Source organism: Pyxicephalus adspersus, chromosome 11 (assembly GCF_032062135.1).
Source record: "Pyxicephalus adspersus chromosome 11, UCB_Pads_2.0, whole genome shotgun sequence".
Lineage (NCBI taxonomy): Eukaryota > Metazoa > Chordata > Amphibia > Anura > Pyxicephalidae > Pyxicephalus > Pyxicephalus adspersus.
In genome coordinates, this window is record NC_092868.1 from 23,316,041 (window position 1) to 23,335,657 (window position 19,617).

A 19,617-nucleotide genomic window follows, 5' to 3' on the forward strand; every position below is an offset into this window, starting at 1 on the left:
CAGAGGATGTGCTGGAGTCCAGGTGGATAAATCAGTCCAAAGGCAGTTGGTAGAAGTTGTAGAGTAAAATAGTATGTCCAAATCTGTTCCAATTCCTGTGTCAATTCCCTGGATTAATTCCCATGCATTTATAATTTGGGCACGTGACCAGGGTCCCAACGTGACCTTGCCTGTTGTTTAAATAGAAGTGCTTTGGGTTCTGATTAAGGATGGACTTTATGAAATAATGTCACCATCTGAGCAATTCCTGTCATACTTTTAAATATTAAAAGTCATAATTTACAGACTAAAGATCCTTAATCTAAATTAAACACCCTGTAATTTTAACATGCAAAAGGCAATACATATATTCTGCATATATATATATATATTTATATTGGTATATTTATATATATATTTATATATATTGGTAGCAAAGTTTGAGCTTTTTATTAAACAGAAAAGAAAAGGGATTAGCAATGATTTCAGGGACATACAGCAGCAATTTGACGAGCATAAAAAAACCCTAAAAAAAGGCGTACAAAAATATACCTGCTGCTATCATAACAATTTATTATTTATACCAGTCAGATGTCATCCCACTCATTCATTGATAATTTTGCTTTTGTACAGCATGCAAAGGGTTGAAGACAGAAAAAGAGAGAGGACAGGAAGAGAAAGTAAAGAAAGAAAGGAAGATGAACAAAGAATAGGAACAGAAATGGGGGAATTAGGGGTGTTTGTACTAACAAGAGTGTAATAAAAATTATGCTGCCTACCGGGTTCAGGTTGCATTTATACTCCAGTGCAGCAGTCGCCAACTGGTGGTCCGTGAGAAAATTTTGGTGGTCCGCGACTCTGGTCGATGCGCCAATGAGCAGAGTCAGGAGAAGGACCCTGCTTGGAGGGGGCGCACCGGCCAGAGCCGCGGACCATGTCCCCTGTGATCGCAGGCTCAGGGCAGTGGGCGGTTTGTGTCTCAGGAGAGTGTGGTTGGGTTCTGGCATCATGACGTCACTCTGGGGGAAGTTTCTTCCCCTTTGAGTGACACACGGCTCCAAATGCATGCGCAGTTCAGAGCCAGTAAATTTAGTGGTCTGTGGGTTCCGAAAAAGGTTGGCGACCACTGCTCCGGAGAAACCTGAAACTCCATCTAACAAAACCTGAAACTAAAAAACATAACTTAGTGCAGGTGGTCTTAATAAAGAAAGCATTGGCAAGGTGCTTTACTAGCAAGTGGCAATCAGATATTTTTTTGTGTTTGTCTGGACCATGTTCGAAAGGGCTTTAGAATGAGGTATCTACAAAATACAGGGGAGAGTTATCTGGTAAAACCTGGATCTTTTTGCTGTTGGAATGGATTGGTTCCCTAAAATCAGGTACAGTGGCGTGGAATTTGGCGAAAGATTGAGCACACATACATACTTGACATATATATGCTATGTAGGCCCAATTGTAGGACATGATTTGATTTCAGAAGGAACTGGATCTTAATTATGGTAGTAGATAGAAAGGGGGCTCACTGAAGGGTTGCTTAACTCTTACACAGTGTTTATGTTCCATGTGGCTGCACCAGTAAAAGTTTGGCTAAATGAGATCTAATATAATAAAGTGATACATCTGGAACTCCCAGTTCAGAGCAGAACAACTGTATCCAGTCAATTCAGGTATTTTTAAAATACAAGTGGGACTTTTAGGGCCTTTGGCAAAGCTACACAGCTAATTTGCTTCTGATCCTTCTTCTTTCTAGAGACAACAGCAGGTTTTGAAGGCTTATTTCCTAAATGTTTTTTTACACTAAAAAATAAAATCTTTCTTTTTTCTTTATGTGAGGTTCAATTTTCAGTATAATCTCTGTCAGCCTGATATTAGGACAGCTGAGCCCATCAAAAGCTGAAAATACTCCGGTCATTCCATGGAAACTACATGATCCACACTGGAGTAGGATATAGCTCACTTTAAAAGATACATGTCTGGGTAGAATGGGTTTTACTATTACTGACTTTTAGAAAAAGCATCCATTAGGCTGTCATTCTTATCCTTCCTTCGCTAAAGTCTTTGACCTTAAACAAGCATGTACACATCAGGTGACCTGGAGTGTGCAGTGACAGACCCCATATTTTTATCCTGGTAAGATCCCTTCAATTCAATTATTTTCAGTTAGTCATTAAGCTAGCTATCAGATAGATATAGGCCAAGGGTTCCCAACCTACGGCCCATGGAGCTGCAAGATCCAGTGCTCTGCTCATTATTCCCATCTTTCTCTATTAGATTGTGCTACCAAGAGAGGGAGCTTCAAGAGCATGCTCAGTGTTAACTTCTTGAGAGTGGGAGTGGACTATAGACCTGGCAATCAGCTGTGGCTACTCCCTGCCCACCTTTTACTGTGAGATTTCTCATTCTCTCATTTCCTATGTCAGTGATCATGGTAATTGAGATAGTAAGTCACTCTAGCAGGTTCATGGATATGGGAACATTTTTCAGTAAATAAGGGAAGGAATCGACAATTTTTTTGTTGCTGTCAATATTTCTGCTAAGGAAATTTTTCTTTTTGTGTTCCATAGCCCTTTGACAACAGGATATGAAGTAAAAGAAATCTAACCCAAACAGCATGAGAGCCGTGTCTGTGTACATGCAGCTGTCATTATCTCCACGTATAACCCTTCATCTTTCCTTCACCAATTATCATAGAAATGTGAATTTTCAGGGTATACAGAGGACCCTAAGAGCTGCTACTAAACTGCATTTCAGCTCCCTAATCATAACAAGTTGCCAGACAAGGGGTCACAAACATAAAATCCTAACAACAATCAGGGATATTTTCACATTAAGGGAGGCTATTTCAAGACCAGCATCCCCAAATTGAATTTGCATGTGGGGGACTCTCGGGGGCCAATTCCATGGCAACAAGCATTAGGGTACTGTCAATTCGCTCTGTACTGAGGTGCCCCAAATCTATACTTGCTCGTTGCAAGGCTGCATTCAGACTGGTAGTAAGGTTGAGGTGTGGTTACCCCTTCTTCATGCCATAGAACCCTGGCTAGGGGAAGACACTCCTGCTCACTACCGCCTGGAGTCAAATCTGCAGATGCTGCGGTGCGGTGTTTTTTGAACCCCAGTCTCTCCTGAAAGGAGAGCTGTAGGTATATTAAAATGTAGGATAAGTGAGGGACTCTTGTAGCTAACTGTCCCTAAAATGTTTTTGCTGCAGCACTATCACTTGATAAAAATGTATACCTATCATACCGTGCTACCCTGTCACACATAGCTGGCCACTTACCTTCTGTGAACCCTAATTTCTTATGAACAGGAATTTGTAGGGACCTGAAGATGTAGTAGTAAGATTATGTCCCCCTTGGCTATCTGTCACATGAATTGCGTTTATCTGGAAATAGGCATTGCAGATATTTTTGGGGGTACAAAGAAGGTTAGCAGCCACCTATAACTGACAGGACACATTGTATGGTGTAGTTTCTGCTCCTTGGCACAAAAAAGGTGAGCAGGGAGCAATATCTGATTGGCCAGCACTGATAGCTTTAGTTTTGTATCTTTCATTAATAAAAGGTTGCATTAATAAAATAAGCATGAAATGGTGAGTGCAGAAAATCTTAATTTGTCATTTCTTTTATTTGGTGCATGTACATTACAGTATCTAGAAACATTTCAATTTAATTTCATTTTTAAATTAAAACTGCTCTAAATTTAAACATACATCTTTATTGTTTGTTTGCATTGTGGCCTGCGAGTTACCAATTCACAGATTTAGGTGAACATAATTCCAAACAGTAAAAAAAACATTCTTGGGGAACTTTACTAAAGCAAGTCAAAATAATGAGTCACTAAAAACACTTAGTTTTGCTTTAATATGACAGTTTGCCAAGGCTATAGATATAGGATGATATGGGAATCACGTTCCTTTGAGTTTAATATTACAAATGTTTGTGGTATAGTACTGCAGTAAAACTTTGCATTCACAATTATACTCTCCAAAAGACTATTTACAACAAAATAGTCTTCCTGATGTTTGTGACATGGTGGAAATGCTATAGTTCATCAGTATTGTTTCTAAAAGCCACAGAACTGTGTCAGATTGAATTGTTCCCTTTGTTCCATCCTATGTGCCTTATTTAGCTTCTAGAGGCATACAAGAGAATAGAGCAATGTTCTCCTATTCTATTTCCGTGATTTTTTTATCCTTTCTCAAGGTCTGTAGGATGTTGACGGAAACATTTAGGGTAGACTTAGCTATTAATAGGATTCACTTCCTAAAAGTGACTTCGACATTTCTGCTTTTGCCAAACATATTTACTTGACAAAATATCGTGGAACATCTCTTATCAGGAAGATACGGTTTAGCTATAAGCTTATCCATATGACCTTCTCCTTTGCAAGGAAAACGAACATATCCGGTATGCAGACTAATGTCACTTTTAAAAAATGTGTTGTTTCTTGGCATTTTGTGACTTATAAACCTACAAATACAGCCTTGCCTTCCTAAAAGGAAAGTATAGTGTATTTTTGTGGGCACATTTTTTGTGCTTTACAGTAAACTAATTTTTATGTTTACACTCTCGTTTTTCATTTATGTTATTTAGTAAAAATAGAAAGTTGGAGATAACTTTGAAAAGATCTCCCATTTGTTCAGTGGAATTACTATTTCAAGACATCAACCACACACTGAGTTTGTTATTATGAATGCATCAGCCATCTAATTTATTAAGTGACAAATAAGTTGAATGGCAGAACACTTCAATTTGAGAATAGTGATAAGCTGAAAAGATGGTCACATTTTTAGTATGATTTACTCCTTTAATAGTGAAAGCTGTAATTGTTACATGCATGGAAATGCATTGCACATATGTAAAGGGGTCTTACTATTTAGAACTATACTAAAATTAAGCCCCCAAGCCTATTCACACTGGTGCGTTTTATTGACATGCAGCAAACTATATGTATTAATTCTGTATTATTATATTCAGTGGAGCATTGTGGTCCCATTATTTTGACACCTGAATAGTAGTATGTTTGTAAACAAATAGAGTAGTGCACAGCAATTATGCAATACAAAGCACTACAATTGGGATAAAAGGGTCATGTTGGGTTTTGTATATGAGTGTTTTGCTAATCCATTGAAATTTTACCAGGTCAATACCATACCACACGTGTAGTAGCACATCACAGTAAAAAGTGTGACTCTAGCCTAAATTTTTCTTAGACCTCTAATGTGTGAGGGGATATTTAATGTCTACAGTGCAACAAGTGTCTACCTTATACAGGGGTGCGGGGGGTGTTGTACCTGACCCACACGATTGAACATAGCTATTGTATTTTTGCTGAGCCTGTTTTTTCACCAATAACGTTATCATTTCTTAAAATAACAATATCATTGTTTTGCAAAAATGATTTTATTTTTATGCAACCCAAAAAACAATATGTAACCATTGTTAATACCAAAATATGGTTACTGTAATTTAAAAAAAAAACACTGTATTCCTTTTTTTTTCAATTTTTAATCTTTTTTAATTCAATAAAAATGATATCATATATTGAAAAAAATGTCAACCCACCCATTTTTGGAGTACATTTTTTGTTTCAATGCCACATTGCCAGATTCTCACCCAACATGAGCCTAACGGTTCATACCAGGTGATAGTCATCTAATTTGTGTTCATAGCCAAAAGTTCTTTTGAAAGTGTCTTGCCAGTTGATTGCTTTCATTTGTATCTGGAATGCTCCAAGAATATACATCAATAACACCAAATACCAAGTTAAATACAGAGTACACTAAGAATAGCTGTAGACTAATCAAATGATTACAATTGATCACAGAAGCCAACTGTGTAGTTGGGCATGCATAAGTGAACCTGATTAGGTTTAATGACTGTGTTTGTTAGGAGGGGGTGACTATCCATCTCATTGATTCTTTTTTTTTTTTCTATTCTGAACTGTTGCTTACAGTCTAACATTCTTTGTTTTAGGTCAAAGCAACAAATCGAGAAGTGGGTGATTCTTTTCTATATCCACTGTAGTCAAGGGTAAATTTATAATTTTATTCCCCCCACCCAGGTTAGCTATCTTGTGATACCCCCCTCCCCCCACCCAGCACATACCCCATACAGAACCAAAACATGATTTTTCAAGACTTATAGTAATACAACACTAGCAAGCTCTTAATTATACATGATAAATCAAAACCACATTAACACAATTATATTTGTAAATTACAGATACAAGCAGGTTCTGTGTTAATACCAACACAAATATCTCTAAAAATCAAAATGTTTTGTAAAGGTCAAAGCCTATAACCTGGAGCTTATGTTTTTATATTTTAGCAGAGAACTTTGGTCTACATCAATGGCAGGACACTGTTAAGAAGCCACTGAAATCACTTCATGGAAAACATCCTTAAATATAAAACAACAACAGGAGCCTTCTTTATAATACAGTGAAAATGCAATTTACCAAACACTTTCTATTCTCCAAATATTCTTATTAAACACAAATGGATCTGGAACATACTCAACCAAAACATAGATGAATGCCCGACTAACTGCTTTTAAAACAGATCCAAAAGAAAAGTATGAAGCCTGCCAAGTCAGAACCAAATCTGAATGTGTATGCCAGGTTAAGGACTTGGCAAAGACTAAAGTAGACTGCCTAGCAGTACAGAAGCCCTTGGATCAATTTAACAGCCAAACAGGGTTTAGTTTGCATAGTAAAATTTAGAAATGAAAACTCACATATACATTCAATGTAGTTTTGTTTTTGTTCATGTTCTTGCAGTGGAAAAGCAAATAACTTGCAGTTCTGCCTGCTATGAAATGTGTCTATGTGTTAGTTATTTATGAAGTATACATTATATGGGAAAAAGTCATAAACAGGTCTTTAAAAAATGTTCCACTTGACACTGACCAATAAAAGTTTGAGGACTATGCAAATGTTTATTTTTTATTTATATTTTTACTTGTCTTCCCTGCCACAGTTTGCACTGTGCCTAAATTAAGTAACCAGTTTTAGTCCAACTAATGATTAGATGAATCCTTCATAAACCTTTTTAATGTAATCTCCAGAACATTTAAAACAATAAACTTTTAGCATATTGAAATGAAGACACCACCTCTGGGGATAGAATGATGAAGGTTGTATAATAATTTTTTCACATTCCAAAAGTCCTTGGATTCCCCCTCCCTGCCACCACCAGCTGCACATGACTTAACAGGAAAAAACACTTTTCTGCCTAAATGTATACAGCGCAACAATAATGTGATAAAGGAACCAAAGGAAATAGCTGAGACGAAAGCTGATGAGCAGTAAAGATAGAGGGCTGGATGCAGGTGAGAAAATATCCCACACTAGCATAATATCCTGAGATGCTGTTTATTGCTCAATCTCACAGCTAGCATTTTAAGACTTAGGACCAAGAATAAAAAAATTAATTCAGTTAAATTATATATTCAGTTTCAGTACATGAAATGTTAATCTGCCAATGTGTTTGGAATGGTGTTCAGCAGGTTTGGGATCCATTATGCATACCTAGGTCAGTGACCTCACTTCTTTTGCTGTGGTCAACTGACCTCTGCCTGCCATTTGCTAATAATACCCTTCCCCGATTATAAGGCACTCTCTTATATTTTTTGAAATGCCAAAATATGCCCTGGGTCTTATTTTCAGGGGATGTCTTATTTTTCCATGATCACTTCTGATCACTCTATGCAATGACTGTCCCCTTCTGATCACTCTATGCCATTGATTGTCCCCTTCTGATCACTCTATGCCTGCAGCCAGCATAAAGGACACACACGCAGGATCAGATATCTGGAGCTGTCTTATAAACGGGTAAGTGTCTTATTTTAATTATTTTTTTAAAAATTGGGGGTGGCTTACTTAATGGGGATGTCCTAAAATCGGGGAAACACGGTACATCTTTGATGAGCTAATCAGTGTACCCAGTGTATCTGACTTACGATGTATTATTTTTTATAACACTCTCTCCTTTATAAAATGTATAAATAATGCACATAGTTTGCATCATCAAAACATGGGGTTAATAACTTGAAAGCTTAAAAATGACAGTCATGCAGGGGATATTATTTATATAATATTATGGTCCTAAAAGCAAATCACAAAAAACGTTAATTGCTACAATTGGTAGGCTACAAGTGATCAGGTATTACAATACATGGTCAACCAACAGGTAATTGTTATATTATAAAGGCAGTAAATGGTCAATATTTACAATATGCTTACAAAGAACAGGCAACAATTAGGATACACAGGCAACAAACAGGTAATTGTTACCATACATCAGCAACAAGCAAGCAATATATTGGGCAACAAAAGGGCATATATGGCAATATATTGATATAGTACTTTACTTTTTATTGTGTTCAACATAAAACTTTATTAATAGGAGGACATTCCACTACTTCTCAAAATAAACCATGCTCCTAGGTGCTACCTGTCCTCGGACCCTGCAGTTTTTGTGATTAATTACCTATGACTACTATAATCAGTTGCATGAAATCTTCAATCCACTTCTAAATTAGTTCTTCTATGGCTAGCCAGAGTTACTGGGCCTAATGTAATCAAATTCTCCAAGGCTGGAGAAGATACACTTTCATCAGTGAAGCTGGGTGATCCAACAAACCTGTAATGGATCTGGTCCAGAATTAAAAACATTTGCTAACAAATAGTAAATTACTTATAGGAAATCCACTCGAGGTGTTCTGGATCACCCAGCTTCACTGATGAAAGTGTATCCTCTCGAGTCTTGGAGAGCTTTAATAAATCAGGTCCACTGCCCTTAAAAAGTATATCCTGCCCTGATTTTTCAAGCTGTGCCTTCCAAACCAAACTACCAATCTCCATTCATCTAGTTTTTTTCTGTAAAATTCAAATAAAAGAGAAGAGGTAAAAGAAAGAGGTTTTGACTCCAAATATGTGATAAATCATAAATTATGTATTGTTGTAAACACATTCTCATACATGATCATGCGATCAAATACCTGCGAATAAACATCCAGTTTAGTTGGAATAGCACTAGACTGGAATATATCTAGACAATAATTTCCGTATGGCAATATTTTAACCGTTAACGTGCACGAATGACCCGACGCTTTCGCCTCGATGGGCTTCTTCAGAGGGGTGCGCTTGGCACGCCGTGGCTACCTTTAGCACACGTGGATGTGTCTCCCACTACACCACCGAAGCCGTTGCAGAAGTTAATACATTGCTTTTGGGTATGGAAGGGTTTCTGTTTTGATATGGAAAGACTTTGTGTGCTTAATCACGGGTAAAAAGTTGCTGCTCTATGCTCTAAGCTGCCCGCAGGTCACCACTACACCACCACAACACATCTAAACAGTGGTAAGCATTCAAGTAGCAAGTGGCGCCAAGTCCTACTCAGCAAAAAGTTTTAGCTATATCACCAAGTCTTCCAAAACCCCTGAGGAAGCCTTGCGGAGCGAAACACGTCGGGTGGGGAACAAATTTATTGCTGTGAATAAGACTTGACATATCAGCAAACTACTATCGTACGTTCATTAGACTAGTATACCTGTGTTAGCCTAGGGCTAGCATAGGAGACCTCTGTTTAGTTTTAGGATGTTTAAAACAAATAATAGTTTTTAAGAAAAATACTGTGCCCCTCAAAAGCCTGTCTTTCTCTTTTTCTCTTAAATGGTCTTCTTAATGTCACTCCAGGCTGGGCACATTGGAGTTTACTCCTCCTTACCTTCTGGGTCCCTGTCTTTGGTGGAACATACTTTTTCACAATTAAATAGTTAAATAGTCAGTTAGGTTAACAAAAATACTTAAGTCCATCAAGGTCAACCACTAGGAAATAAACATATCCCAGATAAAAACCCCATAGACATATTTGATCCAGAGGAAGGCAAAAAACCCTAGCTCAATTTGCTCCAACAAGGGAAAAAATGTGTTCCTTATCCATTGAGGCAATCAGATATTGCCTGGATTAAAAGTCTCTGTTATTTTTACCTTACGTTATTACCCAGGGAAATTATGTGCTTCTAGAAATACATCCAGCTTTTTCTTAAAGCAAGTTATAGAACTTGCTAAAACTACTTCCTGAGGGAGCCTTTTCCCCATTGTCACGGACCTTACAGTGACGAATCTGTTTTTTATCCGGACGCAAAGAGTGCCCCTTGTTCTTTGACCTTAAAGTTAATCATAGGGAAGAGAGTTCTCTATATGGACCATTTATATTTATACAGGGTGATCATATCCCTCCTAAATGTCTCTTCCTCAAGGGAGAATAGATTCAGTTTAGCTAGTCTCTCCTCGTAGCTGAGCTCCTCCATTCCTTTTATTAGTTTAGATGCCCTTCTCTGTATTCTCTCAAACTCCACAATATCCTTTTTGTGAACTGGTGCCCAAAACTGGACTTTAAATTTCCCCCTTCTCCTTTCCCTACAGACATTTCCTTCACCTCTAATTCACTTTTCCTTCACCTCTTCTTACCTTAGTTTTCTGGTTTATTATTTCTTGTGGTTTTAATTTAAAACTTTACCTCCTATCCCCCTTTAGATAAATATCAATGTATCTTTTTGATCTAGGACCCCTGTTTTATACTTTACGGAACAGAGGATCACTTTGCTAGTGCTTTGTTTTGGTTTGTTATGTCCCTTTTTGTATTCTCCTTTTGTGTCTGCTATCTTTAGTTATTGCAAAACTTTTTCTAATAAACAGATTGAAACAAAATATACTTTGCTTTAGCACCCACAATGCCTAAAGTTTTACTAAGCTTCCTTTTATTAAGACTGTACTGTCTACCTTCTTCTTCCCAGCATAGACCAGACACTGGACAGCACCATCTTCTTTCCTCTTCTTCTGGTGACGTCACATGATCTTGCACTGCACTGGTGAGAGATCAGGTGATGCACCTTCCTGTAACTGTAACGCGCATGCGTTTTATTGGCACTTTTTTGTTTTACATTACAGGAAAGCCCCTTCTGCACAATGCCCAATGTCTGGCCAAGATGGAAGCGGGGGGCCCTCCCATACCAAATTTTTTTTTTTATTATATAAAAGAGTTTGCAAAGCATGATGTAAAAAATGTAATTATTGGTCTGCTTTCTCCTCTTTATGCTGGTGTTTTTTGGTGTGTAATCTCCTCACTATATGTTTCCTTTTACCTTCTATTGGATATATTATATGATTTTGAATAACATTGATTATATATGATAGATATGAGCTATGGGCTAACCAACAATCACAAGTTTATTGCTATACATTGTGGTTTTCATTTGTCTGAAAAATTTACCTTTACAAAACAACTTCCAAATCTTGTTTTATCACATCCTATTCACATTTGACAGCCTTCTGTTATCCTTATTTCTAAATTTGCATTTTGTGAACCTGACTTGATCACATAATTTTCTTCCTCTCAATCCATAAATATATGACAGAATTTTCTTCCTCTCCGTCCATAAATATACAAAGAAACACATGCCTGGCATCCCAGGAAAGCCAAGACAGAGCTTTCTCATATTCAGGCAGCACAGTGGTTTAGAGGTTAGCACTCTGGTCTTTGCAGTGCTGGGTCCCAGGTTTGAATCTCAGCCAGGACGCTATCTGCATATAGTTTGAAGGTTCTCCCCGTGTTTGCGTGGGTTTCCTCCCACATTCCAAAAACATTCGGTTAGTTGACTTACCCCAAAAAAATTGGCCCTAGATTGTGATAAAGACATATGACTATGGTAGGGAAAATGGATTGTAAGCCCCTTTGAGAGACAGTTAGTGACAAGACTATGTACTTTGTACAGCGCTGTGTAATATGTTGGGGCTATATAAAAACTGTATTATAATAATAATATCTGTGCAATGAAACAACTAACTAGCAGATAGAACTGCACCATCCAGTGGCCAGCAATGAGGCAGTTTGCTTAGAAATTGTTTTATTTCACAGAAATAGGCAGGGATGCTTACAGGGAGGTTAGGAATGTGTTACTTCATACACAATAATTGGCAGTGTGTTGGGTAGAGTGCTGGTAAATGTAGCTTCTAAAATAACTTCCTGGACTTCCAGATAGGAGAAGAAATTTTCAATAACCCCCCAAACCACACCCTTTAATCTCACATTATATAAAAAATAACGAAAACTATTAAGGTAAGCAAGCATTTTTTTTAATTACTATGAATAATGCTATGATGCTCTATATTTAAATAGCAGATCATTCTGCTGGTGGGTTTTTATTTGGTGACAAAAAAACACCAAAAAGGGATAAAAAACATTTAAATGTAAGTATTACACTAGTGTGATTATAAAGAATAAATTATAAATTAGAATGGAAAGGTAAAAATTACCTTTTAAAAATTTTGATGTTTCTGATTTAAACACTGGTGTTGGATTTAAAAAAAAACATCATTTCAGTTTCCTAATTTGGAGACACAATTTCAATATATGATATTAATATTGATTAGATTTGCCAAAATAAAATGTAAAGAGCAGATTCTTTTACAACGTTCTGGGAAATGTGGGGAATGCAGCCACAACATGAATTGTGGTCTGCCAGTCTTTGAATTCCATGCTTTAGAAAAAAAAAAGAAAAGTTCATTTGAAAAATACCAGCCAGAGAGATCCCATTTGGCAGCCATAAAGAATTTAGTCCCCCCTGCATGCCAAATATAAAAAGATTCACCTATTCACGTGCTATATCTAAGCACAGAAATTCTCCAGTATCCTTGCCTTAGGGAACGTATGAGGAATGCTGTCTGGAATGTATCTTACAACATACTACAAATATGTGTAGATTGTCTGGGACCAGGATTCCCCCTAAAATTCTTTAGGAAGCCAAAAGCACCCAACCAAAAAAACCATTCGCTCCATGCTCCTCAGAGGGAGCACTGGGGGATGTGTTAAAGTTTCTATAATAAAACAAATAATCCATTCTTGTGGTTATTAACAAAATAGTTATTTATACTTTTACAGTGAGCTTTCATAAATATTTGAATGAGCCCTGCTTTCTTGCCTGGGTCAATGGTGCTGCTGTAGCCCTTAAATGATAAACCTTCCAACTCCCTTTGGAAATGGCCTGCTGGTTGGACAGCCACTTACATGGTGTCCACTTCATTCACTGGCACACACAAATCCAGGATAAGGAGATGGCAAGAGGTATCTATATTCTAAAAAGCTCCTAAACAGCAGCCCCTCCCACAACCATTTGGGAGACAGGTTGTGGTTCTGTCCTTCAACATGGGCTCCCCACTGTTAGGGGTTTACAGGGTCTAGTACAGATGCAACACTGCCCTACAGGTACACACTGCCCTTCTTATCCTGTATAATCCGGCTCTTATGGGCCTTTTTTTTTAGAGAAGAGAAGGCACACCCTTACTTGTTCCTTTTTGCTGTGTAGAAAAGGGTATGATTTGACAAAAAAAAGGGAAAGCCATACTGCCAGTTGGTTTGGGACAAAACCTTGGTATTAATCAAATTGGTGAGATCAGTCAGCAGGCGGCTTTAAAAATGAATTTTCCCAACTATGTTTTAATTTTAATTAACAGAAAAACTAGCATGGTTTTTTATTTGTTTTCTCCTAAGACATTTTTTCACAGATTCCTCTGTCCCCACAATTTTTACAGTAATGTTTAGGGCTTTTGCAATAAAGTTTTAAAAGTGCACAAACAGTTTTATTTTTTTTTTCTCAAATATACTTTAACTTTCAATTATCTTTTTTTTTCTTTTGGAACATAATACAATAGGTCATTTGACCCTCTTGGCAATTTTCTCCTCTGAGGATACAAGCAGATATATTGTTTGGAGCAAGACAAAACAAAACAGAGTAAGAGAAATTTCTTGTTCCTTAATAATTAACATTTTTTTCTTAAAATGTTATAAATATTTTACATAATTACATATTTTGGTATATAATTTCAAAAAACACATTAAAACTTTGTTGCTATTGTTGCTTTGTTGTTATTGTGTCTGATCCCTAGAGAGCCTAATGTAAATAGGGTTCTCATCTACAGGATACAATTTTTTCATTTCCCAACACGTTTTAGAGATACAAGTCTGCTTCTTCAGGAGTATAGGAGGTAAGTATTTGAATAACAACAATTTGGTTATATTCCACTATTCTCTATGATACACAACCCACATTTGGTAAAGTTTCGTGATTTGTATCTGCCCAGCTGTAGATCCTGCAATCAAAGCAACAGCAAAACAAGGCAACTGGTGGGACAACAGGAGAGGTCAATTATGCAGCAAAAGGAGGGAAAATAAACCAGCTGTTTCTAATTATTTTTTGGTATGGTAGGATTTGCATTTTATCTTTGAAGCTCAAAAGCTAAATAAATAAACTTCTGTTTATATTAACATTGTCTTTCGATTTAACAGGTGTTTCTAATATCCATATATACAAAGAATCCCCCCAGAAATTACTCCTGCCAAGTCGCCCACACAGAGAAACCACCTGCACAACAGACAGCAAATACATGCACCACATCCCCCTCTGATGTGGTCTTAAAACAATGTGGCCATTCCTATGTTTAAATTCAAAATAAAATGTATTCCCCCCATAAAACAGGACTCGATAAGCAAAGATTTTATTCAGAATGAAGGGTACTTGCAGTGATTAAATATTTTAAATCATCTGTCTCCCAACAAACTCTCTGTCCAGCTCCCAGTTGCAGCGGACCTCTCCTACTGCTAGCCCTGTCTCTTATATTGCTGAAGACACGTGCAGGATCCCGTGGGACCAGCAACTGACATCCTGCATGACTAAGAGTGTCGCACATTGATGACGTCAGCCCCCTGAGCCCCGCTAAAACGTGTGTACGCGTTCCACAGCGAGACATCATGGAGGGTAAAAGAAATCAGATGCAGAAGAGGAAGGATGATGTAGTTGTTAGATCCACTCATCAAGGTGGGTTTAATCTTTTCCTATCAGTTTCCTGAACCTTAATTTTGGGGTCACCCTTCTGGTGTTGTTGGAGATACCTAGAAACAGTGAACAACGGAAATAAATGGGCTATACCAGTACACATCACTCGGAAAAATAGACACTTTGTAAACTGTACATCCACAGGTGTGATTTATATTGCCTTTTGTAACTGTGGCTGTTACTAAGTAGGAAAAACAAAGAGACAGTTTAGAGATTGTGTGTACGAACATATATATTTGATCTCCAATGGCAAAATTGTAACCCCTCTTAGTCAAAACATTGCAGTGCAAAATAATTTTAACCTAAACGCTATTACGTTTATTGCCTTAGATCAAGTACACAAAAATCCAAGAGGTGGAGATTTTGACAAATTAACATTACAAACTGAGACCAGATGGATTTAGGGCTTAAATGAAGCAATTTCATTTCAATCTTTTTTATAATTCAAGGGTATATCAAATATTAAAACCATGGATGTAATTGAATAACTGAGTAAATAAAGGATCAACAAATATAATTATGTTTTACTATGTTTTGATGTATCCATGAATTTGCAAAATTCCATTTTGTGCTTTTCTGTATTCTTTGTATTGCTAATTTGTATTGTAACTTTTTTTTTTTAAACTGCCCTTTGCTAAATTTCTTCGGACCCGCCGGAATGTAGGGCATACTATTTAGCCCATTTATTTCCTTGTTCACTGTTTCTAGGTATCTCCAACAATACCAGAACAGTGACACCGAAACCAAGTCCTGGAACACATATTTGCGTTTCAGGAAACAGATTAGAAAAGATTAGACCCACCGTGATGGGTGGATCTAACAATTACACAGTCCTTCCTCTTCTTCAGCCAATTTCTTTTAACCTACATGCTGTCCTGCTGTGGAACGCATACATGCGTTCCAGCGGGGCTCAGGGGGATGACATTATCAATGCCCGACTCTCTTAGTCGTGCAGGACGTCAGTTGCGGGTCCCATGGGATCCAGCACGTGTCTGCATGTCTTCTTCTTTTGTGTTTGTACTTGCCACACAAAATCCCTATAATTAAGAAACAAGAGGTTTCTTTTTTTCTTTTTTGCTGTACATTTTCTTGGTATACATTGGGATGTGGCTTTATTTTATTTTACTTACCACTGAGAAAACAAATATGTTTAACAAATTGTTTGGAGAAAGTTTAGGAATATTTGAAAGTAAGGAAAATAAATGTAGATTATATGCTACCTTGCTCCTCTTACTTGATAATCCTTATTTAAGAATCTGTTGGAAGCAAAAAGCTATATTCAATGGGTGTACTTACTTGTTTGTCGCCTGTTTGGGCACAGATACCTGAAGCCATTTCTGAAGAGTAATGATTGATGTAAAGCCGTGTGGATGACATCTCAGATGACTACTGTGGAAGCAGACTTGGTTGTGAAACACATTGAAAGTACAATTGTAAACAAACTGGCCATGGAAGTACAATTGTAACACAACGGAGTTGGGTTTTAGACAATTATAATATGTTTTTTATTCTTTTGTTGTATAAAAAAAAGTATTGATTTTAATTGATTAATGAATAATGCCTTAAAAGCCCATTTTTCATTTTTATGATGTTTAAAGGAATTCCTCTCAGGAAGACCTAGAGTTGAACACCAAAAAATACACTCTAATCGAAATAAAAAAATGTTTTTTATTGAGCTGCTTTTAAAATATAAGAGTAAACAACAAAGAGCAAGTAATAGGCTACTTGGCCATCATATACAACAAGACAGCTTGTTTTAAAAGACATGAAGCAGTTTTGCAGTTAATTTTTAGCACCAGTTGCACAATCAATACAAGGTTTTCTCGTGACCTACGGTTATCTTCCATCTCAAGTGACACAATTTCCTAGAACAATAAAACTCACTTCTTGACAAGCTGAATAATACTTGGGATAGTAAAAGGCATCAGGAAATGTGTTGGCTGCTGGCAGGAAGTTACCACTGCTAGGCCCTGGACTTACTAAGGAGGCACCTGCACCTTATCACTCACAAAGATACAAAAGTAAAGGTCACGGGACTGTTAACATTTTTTTTACATTTACATCATTTACCATAAAATACTACAAGGGAAACATATGCAATGCATATTTATGTCTACCATTTCTATCAGCTTAAAACAAAAAGTTGTATAGTAGCTAAAGAGACTTCTTTTTATTCACAAGGCAATTATTATGACTTCTTTTTATTCACAAGGCAATTATTATTATGCAATTTGTGTTCCTTTTGACCTTCCATGGTACAAAAGTAATGCTTTACTGTTTACCAGGTATGCAACTACTACCCGAGTGACCCAAGTCAAGTAATAGCAGGTCTGACAGCTGCTGCCCCCCTCGCTACCCATGTTTCTTGCACACAAAGAGGAAAAAACAGGGCCGAAACACTTCTTCTCACCACTGCCCCCATGCCAGAAGAGCTAGGACATGGGTGAATGAAGAATACAGTCAGGCATACCACCAGAGAGGTGATGTGACTATTTATATATATATGCACTGTATGTGCATACTGTGTGTGTATTGATGCATTGCGGTGTTCTCATATTGAGAGTGTAGCAAAGAAGTTAATCAGGTTGTTATGCGTTAAGCAGTAAGTACTTCGGACTCCTACACTCAGGCAGTTGATAATTTCTGCCAAGGCTTTTTTGGATAACCATATATTTGTTGTCAGGAAATGAATAAAGACAGAATAAAGAAAGCATACAAATCAATGCCTGAAAGCATATATTTCAGGATTGCTTTCTCAAGACATTTAGGAGTTGGATTGAGGGGGGTTTTACAAAGATGGTCAATAATGGCATTAAGAATGTTCTTCATCCAGCCACAGAGGTGATGTTATTGCTTTCTGTAGTAAACCAGAAAGACCTTTAAACCTTCTGAACAAGGTCTGTGAAAAAGTTTAATTCATAGGCTCCCAACCTTTTTGGGTCAGAGCCCACTTTTTCAAGGAGTGATTCAATGGCACCCCCCTTGGATGAACTATAGTATACCAGCGGTCACCAACCGGTGGTCCGCAGGAAGATTTTGCTGTGGACCATGTCCCCTGTACGGATCCCAGGCTCAGGGCGGTGGGCTTGTTGTGTCTTTGGTCACAGACTCAGACTTGCAAATGGAGAGTGGGCGGGTTCTGCCATCATGACGTCACTAAAGGGGAAGATTTTTCCCCTTTCAGTGACACCCAGTAAATTTAGTGGTCTGCTGGTCCGAAAAGATTGGTGACCACTGTACTATACTATATATTGAAAAACAAGAACAGATTTTTTAAATTATTTTATTAGATATTAACAATATTGGTGTATTACTCAAAATATAAGTAAATCTTTGAATGAAAATGATTAAAAAAAAATAAAAAGATGCAGTGCCAGCGACAGAGTAGCTGGTGGGGTGCCTGTTACTCATAGCTGGACACCAGGGACTTTCTACCTTACAAATAAACAATAAAATGTGACATAGTGACTCACTCCAGGAATCTTGTGTTTACCCCCTTCCCCCCACCAAAACTTCATCACTACTATCATTCCATGGTGCTCTGTCATATATAAATGTCCCTTTAATGTTCTTTGAACCCAAATGCATACATTTTATTGTTTAATTCTTTCTGCTGAGTCCCTCGCGCAGCAGCATCTGCAGATTTGACTCCAGGTGGCAGTGAGCTGTACTGAGCATCTAACCTGCACCACAATTTTTAATTCATATAGAATGATAGATAACCATTGTTTTAACCATGTTTTTTTAACCACCTAGCCGGTATGCCCGTACGAAGGTCGGGCAAAAAAAAAATGGCTAGGATGGTTAACCCCGTAATTTTGTCACAGCCTTACCTCCATGGTCCCGCTGTGCAGTCTACAATTTAAAAAAAAAATTTCATGAAAAACAGTGGATCACTTTTGGTACAGAAATCTAGACCTCAGTGTAACGCTCAGGTGGTTAATGAAATGCCTTTTTTTTTTTAACAAAAAAAAGCAAAGCCCCTCCCCTTCTTTCATTACTGCTGCGGTGGTAAAGATGACGGTAAAGAGTGGTAGCAAAGAGCCTTATGGAACAGGCACATCACCCGGAGGCTTTGGGCTCCGAGAACAGGCATGCGCAGGAGGGACTTTTCTGTCACCAAAAAAAAGATGGCGATCTCACACATTTTTTTTTTTGACAGCTCTGCACAAGTAAAGGTGTTATCTTTTAATTTTTTACTTAAGGTCACTCTTGGCCTGTGATACAAGTGGTTTGGAATTAGGTAGAGTTAGAAAACAGTTCTTTTCTGATATTGTTTATTTGGGAGTTGTGTCTGTTTGACCGTCAGTTTCCTCTTTCCTTGCTGACCTCTAGGGGGGAGAGGTCAAAGTTTCACAGGTGATTTAAGTTCTAGGCAGACTCACCTTTAACTTGCTAACTCTTGACTTGTGATACAGGTGGCTTGAAATTAAGTGGAGTTAGAAAATACAGTTGTTTGGAAACAAAAGGAATTGAATCCTTATAGTAACTACAAAATGTAAGTAAACTATAACTACTTGAAAACAATAAACATTGTACCTGGGAAAATAAGTGATAGCAATGTGGAAGAATTTGTTCAGTGCACAGTCTGCCATATGTATGCACAAATGGAGCAACAGTTCTTAGGCGAATACCACTGTGACAGATATGACCAAGTCACCCTTCTAATATCTTGCATTGGAAAGCTATAGAAGCACATTGGTCTCTTGCTTACTGAGCAGCTAGTTAATGGCTTAGA

General features: G+C 37.5%; 1 long non-coding RNA gene across 4 annotated transcripts; it reads left to right on the forward strand.

Annotated features, from left to right (window-relative positions):
- The first annotated feature begins 4,264 nt into the window (after positions 1-4,264).
- Positions 4,265-16,390, forward strand: LOC140340617 (uncharacterized). Of its 4 annotated transcripts, XR_011922687.1 has the most exons (7): positions 4,265-4,388; positions 5,958-6,014; positions 7,150-7,313; positions 13,699-13,778; positions 13,966-14,031; positions 14,128-14,861; positions 16,201-16,390. It is a non-coding gene; the product is annotated as an uncharacterized lncRNA (long non-coding RNA). The 4 variants fall into 4 exon arrangements; XR_011922685.1 differs by having other exon boundaries at positions 13,966-14,861; XR_011922688.1 differs by having other exon boundaries at positions 13,966-14,243.
- The last annotated feature ends 3,227 nt before the right edge of the window (positions 16,391-19,617 follow it).